This window comes from Ascaphus truei, chromosome 4 (genome assembly GCF_040206685.1).
Source record: "Ascaphus truei isolate aAscTru1 chromosome 4, aAscTru1.hap1, whole genome shotgun sequence".
NCBI lineage: Eukaryota > Metazoa > Chordata > Amphibia > Anura > Ascaphidae > Ascaphus > Ascaphus truei.
Window position 1 is genome coordinate 134,253,004 of NC_134486.1, and position 8,832 is coordinate 134,261,835.

Sequence of the window (8,832 nt, forward strand, 5' to 3'; positions counted from 1 at the left end):
AGGGAAGATCCAGGGGCCCCACATCTGTGGGGGACCTGTAGGGACCACCCGAGGGCCCCCAGACCCCCGTGGGAACCACCGAGGACCCAAAGACACCTGTGGGGCTGACTCAGGGCCCCCCAAACACCCGCGGGCCTGCCTGTGGAGACCCAATTTGGGGCCCACGGTGACCCGCGGAGACCACCTGGAGGACCACAGTGTCTGACAGGGACCACCCGTAGGCCTCCAGACCCTGTGTGCACCCCTTCTCTGGGCCAATGTGGGGCCTGCGGACACCCGCCCCAGTTTCCACTGGGGACTCCTGTAAGCCTGGGATATTAACCCTGTCTGTAAAATAATAAATCAAGAATTTATGCGGGGGGGAACAGGGGGTGGGTGGGTTTGTATTGTTTATTAAATATAGTTATGATTATTGTGGCTAGCGGGGTGGGGGAAGGGGTTATTGTCCCCTTGCCAGGGTGGGTAGGCCTCCCAGTGGGTAGTGGGTGAGGGTGGCAAGGCCTCATGGGGTGGGTAGTGGGGGAGGTTGTATAGGCCTCCCGAGTGGTGGGTGAGGGTGGGTTAACAACTTAATGACCATAGCGTTTAATAACCGCTTGGGTAATTACGGGTTAGGGGACATTACAATGGCTCATTTTATTTTTGTTTATGTTTTGCAGCATAGGAGGGGGCATGGGCGGTGATGAAGATGAGGATGGCCTTCATTGTGGCAGCCGGACATGGGTGAGTGCAATATGTATTTATTGTATTTATTGTGCTTTATGTATTTGACATGGGCAAATGCACTATTATTATATGTGGATAAAAGTAATTTTGCCCATTACTATACTGTATGTGTTAGGGGGGGTTATTTATTTATAAGTATTTATGTGTTTTTTTAATTATTTTTGGGGGGCACAGAATTGGTACTGCAGGCCCGCAGGGACACCTGTGGGGAACACCTGAGGGCCACCGCCGGCCTATAGTATCATTGCTGTGCATATTTGTACTATATGTTAGGGGGCTATAGGGTTTGTTGATGTAATATATATATATATATATAAATATAAATATATATATATATATATATATATATATATTTATTTTTATTTATTTATTTATATATTTATTTATTTATTATCGGCAAGTAGTGTGTAGTTTTTTTTATTGTGGCTAGCAGGGGTGGGTGAAGTGGGTATTTTCTCCAACGGTGGGTGTTTAGGCCTTGCGGGTGGGTAGCGGGAGGGCATAATCCCTTCATGACCGTAGCGGTATTAACCGCTAAGGTAATGAAGGGGTTAAGTCCACCGCAATCCCCCCTGCAAGCCCTAAACAGCCACCAAGTGCCAAATAACCCCTCACCCACCCCGGCTACCCACAATAAACCCGGCACGGGTAGTTAACCCCTTCATTGCCTTAGCGGTTAGCCTCTAAGGTAATGAAGTGGGCTCTAAATGCATTTTTCCTGCCTCGGATGCATGCCGGGGGGTTCCGGTGCTGGTATTAATGGATATCAGCTCTGGAGACTCCCGGCATCAATCCCAGGTAGGAAAAAGGCCTGATTTTTTCTAAGTGTCGTCCTTGCCGATGCTTCTCCCCCACCAACTTGCCAACTTGAGTTGCCGTGATGGATTTGCGTGAAAATCTACATTCTAGAGCGGCGAGTAGCGGCAAAACGCTGCTAGGGGCAACTAGAATTGAGCGGCTTTGAAAACATGGCTAGTAGCGGCGAAAAGTGCCTTTTCGCCTCACCTCTGCCGAAAAAAAAAACCTCCAAGAAACACGGCGCTTTTTTCGCTTTTTTCGCTTTTTTCGCAACTTCTCAGGGCTTACTGAACGTAGTAGGCATTTTTGGCACAAAACAGGCAAAAAGTGACTTTTCGCCGCTTAGTGCATGACCCCCAGAGTATCCCACTTGGCGGAGGCTCTTTGAAGTGTAGGGAGAAAAATACCCTCAGCTCATTCACCCTTAGTATATTAACATGCTAAAGGATTTTTCCCGGGCTTGCAGAAAATATTTCTCCCTGACTGTACATTTAAAACTCACAGTATATGACAGTTTATTAAAACAATATGTTCTGCTTATGCCACTTTAATACATTTGATATGTGGGTGCATGGTTTATTTACTTGGACTTGCACTCCAAAAATTAGAGTGCTAGCTGTCTCCGTTCGCCAGTTTCGCCCACTTAATTGAAAGGCTCTCGTGGGATTCTAAGTTCACCTTGTTCTCACGCCAATTGACCGACTTCCCACGGCAATAGACTTACCCCTTTCAAGTTACTCGAGCTAACAAGGCACGGATACATTCTGTCGGAAAAAAAAAACACTTCAAATCTAACCTTAAAGCCCTTATTCAATTGACCTTGCGGTTACGAGGTCGAGTGCTTGAAAATGGATACCTAGTCTTCAAAACGACCTCCCATATACAGCCACGCTTCTTCAATCAGCGCTTGCTTCAGCGCTCACAATGCCATGTTGTGCCTGAAAACCTAATAGCACAGTTTGTATGCAATTCTATTACTGCTGGCAGGGATAGGCTGTAAAATGGTGATAAGAAGGCTGGGACCGTGGCAAATATATCAGGGTAAGGCAAATACTTTTAACCCCTTCACTCGCAATGCGAGTTGGGGTTAATCAGCTGGGCATTATACCTTTATTAATTGCCTGATTAACCTCACCATCACCAAAGTAGTTGGGCCCTAACTGGGACCTGAGGGGTAATCTAGGCCTAGTCTGGGATCCACTGACACCCATACCCTATCTTTCTGTGACGACTCAGGAGATTCCTTCCTCTCCTTGTCCTCTCTCCCATCTCCTGTCACCCTTTCTATTCCTTCTCACTCCTCTCCTTCACCTTCTACCTCTCCCCCCTTACCGCAGCGCATCCCCCGCAGGTCCCGCATACCCACGCGCTCCCTTAACCCTTGCCTTGATCCTCCCTGCTCCATCTCCCCCGCGGTAGCTCCGTTACCTTCCCCTGTGGTGCCATCCGTTCCGTTGCCTCCTCCTCGCGTGGTGCCCGTGGTGTGGCGTTCCGCGCGCCTGGTGACGCGTCCAGTGCGTGCGTCCCCTCAGCCCATGGAGGATGCACGTGCATGCTCTTCCCTGCCCTTGCTGGCCATTGCGTGGGCACAGGCCTCCCGGGCATTTCCCTCCTCTTGGCTCCGTCCTCCTCCTGCGGTCTTCCCCTGCTCTGTGCGGGTCGCGCCTGTGTTGCAACCTGTGTGCGTGCATCCCCAGCTTACAGGGGCAGCGCGCACAGATGCTTCTTATCAGGTTTCCCCTTTCTCCACCTGCCAAGCTGTACAGGCCATTCCCCTGACTGCCCCTCCTGTCTCTTCCTCTTCTTCCCCTGACCTATCTCCAGCTTCTCACTCAGAAGCGTGTGTGAAGAGCTCCCAGGCATTTGGTAAGGAATCAGCTTTATTCTTTCTTTATTTGTTATATTTTGCTGTGGATCTGTGGGGGAGTATACTGTGAGTTTTTAGAGGGTTTTGGGTGCTTTTTCAGGTTTAAAAACCGTTTTTGTTTTTCACAAAGAGGCTGCAGTGATTCAACCCAGCAAAGCTACACTGTGGCTGGCTGGAAACTGTAGTCTCAGACCCTCTCTCCTCCCCTACTCCTGGCTGTTTATTTTACTTCTAGTTTCACTTTAATTTTAAGCCTGATTTCCTTTCTGTCATTTGCAATTTTTGGGAGCTCTGTGTCTTACTTTAAGACCTTCAATATTGTGGTGTGGTTTCTTGTAAGAGAGCGAGAGTTAATAAGGGGAGAAAGAGAAGATTAGAGCAGGTTTTTTTTTTTTTTTTTTTTTTTTTTTTAAAGAAGCTGTTTTTCTTCCCCTACCTGTGCAGAGATAGTTACTTGGTTCTTCAAGGGACAGTTTCCTTTCTACATCTCTCTCCTTAAGCACTATTTCCTCCCCTTACTTAGAGGCTTATATTATCATGCCTGGAGGGAATAGGACTAGTGCAGCAACGGGGGCCACACCTGGACATCGGACTCCAAAAACAGGGGCCCCTAGGATCAATAACCACAGCCCTAGGCCTGGTACATCCAGTGCCCTGGCCACACCTCCCCCGGCTCCTGTTGTCAGTTTAACCCCTGCAGTCCCAGTTCCAACATGGGTGCAGGTGGCAGCTGCAGGCGTTGACCCCAGCAACAACAAAGCAGGGTCCACGCCCGGTGTGAGCAGGAAGCTTGGGGTGAGGTGCCCAATGTCACCTGGCCTTAACATAGAGATCTATGTGAGGGCTGTGGCAGACGTTGTGGGTCCCTCTGCTGTGGTGGCGGCCAGCAAGATGTATGGGAGGGGAATTTTCTTCCTCCGTACGCTGGCTGCCACCCACACCTTGGTGCAGAAAGGCATCAATGTAGGGGGGATCTACATCCCCATAGAACCCATGGAGGGGTTAGGCACAAAAATCGTCCTGTCCAATGTGCCCCCCCTCATCCCAGACAGCCTCATGCGCCCACGCCTGCAAGCCCTGGGAGATATTAAATCTCCCATAACAAAAATTCCACTGGGCTGCAGGGCTAGAGCGCTGAGGCACGTGCTATCATTTAGGCGGCAGGTACAAGTGCTGCTGCCGGGGAGCAAAGAATCTTTGAAGGGTTCTTTTGGGGTGCCCTACGAGGGCATAACATACACCGTGTACTATGGCACGGAGGGGGTAAGGTGCTATTTGTGCAAGGAGCTGGGGCACACTCGTAGGAGTTGCCCCAAAGGGAATAGAAATACCAATTCAGCTCCTGCACACGCCCCTCCTTCTGCCAAGACACCCGGTGCCGCTATGCCCACCACAGCGGGGCCCTCGGGGGCCCAGGTCCCTTCTGGGATGGCATGAGATGTCGCTGTCCCATCCCAAACAGTGACGTCTGTACCTCTCCCCAAAGAACAGAGGGAGAAGGAAAAACCCTTGAGGGCCAAGGTCCCCTCTGGGACCGCAGGAGATGTCGCTGTCCCATCTCGAACAGTGACGTCTGCGCCCACCACAGCGGGGCCCTCGGGGGCCCAGGCCCCCCCTGGGACCGCAGGAGATATCGCTGTCACATCTCGAACAGTGACATCTGCGCCCACCACAGAGGGCTCCTCGGGGGCACAGGTCCCCCCTGTGACCGCAGGAGATGTCGCTGTCCCATCTCGAGCAGTGACATCTGCACCTCTCCCCAGGGAGCAGAGGGAGGGGGTCGCCCTGGAGTGGCCACCCTCTGTTGTCGCTGTCCCCCCTGGGAGGAGACACCCTGTGCCGCTACGCCCACCGGGGCGGGGCCCTCGGGGGCCCAGGTCCCCCCTGGGACCGCAGGAGATGTCGCTGCCCCGTCTCAAGTAGTGACATCTGCACCTTTCCCGTGGAGCGGAGAGAGGGTGAGGGGGTCACCCTGCAGCAGCCTCCCCCTGTTGTCACTGTCCCCCCCAGGGAGGAGACACCCTGTAGCGCTGCGCCCACTGCGACGGAGCCCTCAGGGGCCCAGGTCCCCCCCAGGTCTCCCCTGGGACCGCAGGAGATGTCGCTGCCCCATCTCGGGCGGTAAAGTCTGCACTTCTCCCCAGGAAAAAGAGGGAGAAGAAAAGAGTCACCCTGAAGAAGTCACCCTCTGTTGTCGCTGTCTCCCCCCAGGAGCACCCTACCCCCATTGTAAGCATTGTACAGGGTGCGGGGAAGCGGTGGGAGGCTCCCGCTGAGGAGGTAGCGGTACCCTTTTTTTGGGAATCAATCCCCAGGAAGAGGAAAGAAAAAATTAAGAACAAGAGGGTGATTGAGGAGGGCGAGGAGGGTGAACCATATTACGTTCACCCTCAGAAGTCTCCAAAGCGGAATGCAACATCAATTCCGCACAAGGTGGCCCTGTCTGGCCCACAGGTTAGGATTAGCCAGTGTAAGCCGGACCCCATAAATATGCAGTCCCCCCTCGAAGATCTGGAGGGAATGCAGGAGGAGGTACCCGGCTTCCCTGGGGTGGAAGATCAAAGTGCTCAACAACATGAGGCATTGCTCCTAGAAATGGACGTTGGGGAGCCTTCCAACACCCCTCCCAGTTGGAGAACATCCCCCGGGGACTTGTGTTTCGGTGAATCTGCCGCGCCGGACGCAGTTGTCTTCGGGAACTCGGAGGTCGGCCAGGATCCCCCTCCGTCTGTGCTGCCTTCGGGTGGCACACCTGAGGCTGAGCCCCGGTTTGTGTCACTGGAAGAAGGGGATGGGCTAAGGCTGACCCCCGTGATTGGGGGTTTGGAGGATGGAGCGGGGGAGGCGTGTGTGGGTGAGGGTGTTTTAGCGACCACTTCATTTTGCATCTGGGAGATGCCAGATGTGAACTCTCTTGGTGAGGAGTTTTGGTCTGGCACTTTGTTGGAGGCGACTGTTGGGCTGGACCCTCCCTATGAGGTGCTTGCTGAAAAGTGCCCTCCCGCGATTAATGCGAACGTCCGTGGCATACCGTTTGTTCGCATGGTGGTAGAGGAGACCAGGAGGGCACTGTGTGCCTCGTTGGCCCCCGAGGACACTAGGGAGACCGCTACCTCCGCAATACCGCCACCAGCTACCCCGGAACATCCCACTCGGGTTTGGATGTGGAGGATATAGTGGACCCCCTCGTGGAAACACCGAGGAGGGGACCCACTTTAAGGCTGAGAAAGGCATCCGCAGGGAAGGGCGGGGATCCTCAGTTTTTCAGTCAAGAGGAGCTCGGGGAGTTGGGGCTCAGTGAGGAGTCCTCTGGCACCGTGGAGGCGGTGGACTCTTTGACCCCCATTATCCCTGCCCAGGAGCTAGATGGTTTCCTGTAGGATACCCTCTGCAAACACGGAACCACGAAGGTGCAGTTGGCCCTTGGAAGGTGGAAGGATGCCTCGGTCATTCTCCACTCTCTCTTAGTATACATCAGGGCTAACCACAAGGCCAAAATCTCTGGGCCTATCCATCTTCGTGTCCTGAAATTTCATAAATTGATGCGAGACCACATAAAGGCTTTTCGGGGTGTAGCTCCCTGAGCGCCTGTGGAAAGCAAAACTCCTGATTACCAATGGCTTTGAGCATTGGTACGCTTAACGTGAATGGCAGTAAGGACGGGTTTCGCAGGTTCCAGGTACTCTCCTTTTTACAGAAGGGAAAGTATTCTGTGAGTTTCCTGCAGGAAACCCATACCACTCCAGAAGCTGAAGCCAGCTGTCATTTGGAGTGGAGAGGCAGTGTCTTCTTTAGCCACCTCACTTCGTCATCTAGTGGGGTGGTGACCCTGTTCTCTGAGTCCTTTCAACCAGAGCTACTGCTTGCCAAAACTGTTGTTCCAGGTCGCCTGTTGCATCTCAGGGTCCAGCACGAGGACTACACGTTTAATTTCCTGAACGTGTATGCTCCTGCCACCGGACCCCTGAGAAGGCAGTTCTTCGTCAGAATGTCTGAATACCTGGAGACAGTCGACACGGACGAATACGTGGTGCTCGGGAGTGATTTTAACTGAACCCTCGAGGCTCGGAAAGACCGGAATGGTCCGGAGCCACACCCGTGTTCTGCGTCGGCCTTGCGGGAGGTCATCACCCGCTACTCCTTGGTAGACGTCTGGCGAGAACAACATCCTGAGGCATCCACTGAGTTCACCCATGTTAGTGTGTTTAGGGGTGAACGGATATCCTATCCCGGATCGACAGGCTGTATATTTCCAGCCACAGCCTGTCAAGAGCCCAGTCCAGTGCCATTAGGCTTGCACCGTTTTCGGACCACAATTGTGCGTCCGTGACGGTGACGCTGCTACCTGCAGCACCCTCGGTCGCCTATTGGCACATCAACAATACGTTGTTGGAGGACAAGGGGTTTGCGACATCGGTCCGAGACTTTTGGATGGACTGGAGAGGTTGCAGGTCAGACTTTGCCACGTTAGAGCAGTGGTGGGATGTGGGCAAGATTCATCTGCGCCTCGTGTGTCAGGAGTACACCAAAGGTGCAAGCGGGCGGCGCGATGCTGAGATCGAGGCCCTCAGGGAGGAGGTGCTCGATCTCGAAAAGCGGCTGTCTGTGGCAGGAGACCAATACCTGCAGAGTATGTACGTGGAGAGGAAGTGCGCTCTCCGGGACTTGGAAGATCGGAGAGCTCGGGGTGCGTATGTGCGAACCCGCATCCACTTCCTTTGGGAGATGGATCGCGGGTCGCGCCTCTTCTACGTGCTGGAGAAAAAGAGGGGAAACCGTAGACATATCACCTGCTTGTTGGCAGAGGACGGTACCCCTCTGACTGACCCGGAGAGCATCCGGGACAGAACCCGGAGATTCTATGTAAATCTTTTCTCTCCAGAGTCCATCCAGCCAGATAAATGCAGGGTTTTATGGGAGGGGCTTCCCACGGTCGGTGAGGATGGAAGGGAGCGGCTTGAGTTACCATTGACTCTGGTCGAGCTCTCTGAAGCCCTCAATCTCATGTCCCGCGGAAAAACGCCGGGGCTAGACGGGCTGACTGTGGAGTTCTTCCGGTTTTTCTGGGAGATGCTGGGACCTGATTTCACCAAGGTCCTAGCCGAAGCCCTGGAGACCGGTGAGATGCCCCTTTCGTGTCGGCGGGCAATACTGTCTCTGCTGCCGAAAAAGGGAGATCTCCGCCAGATCTCTAACTGGCGACCGGTCTCACTGCTCAGCACGGACTATAAGATTGTAGCCAAAGCGCTTTCGCTGAGGCTCAAATCCGTGCTGGCAGATGTAATTTACCCCGACCAGTCCTATACTGTCCCGGGCAGGAGTTTTCATGACATCTTTTTGGTCCGGGACCTGATGCACTACGCACAGAGGACTGGTCTATCACTCGCCTTCCTGTCCCTAGATCAAGAGAAGGCATTTGACAGAGTGGATCACCGTTACCT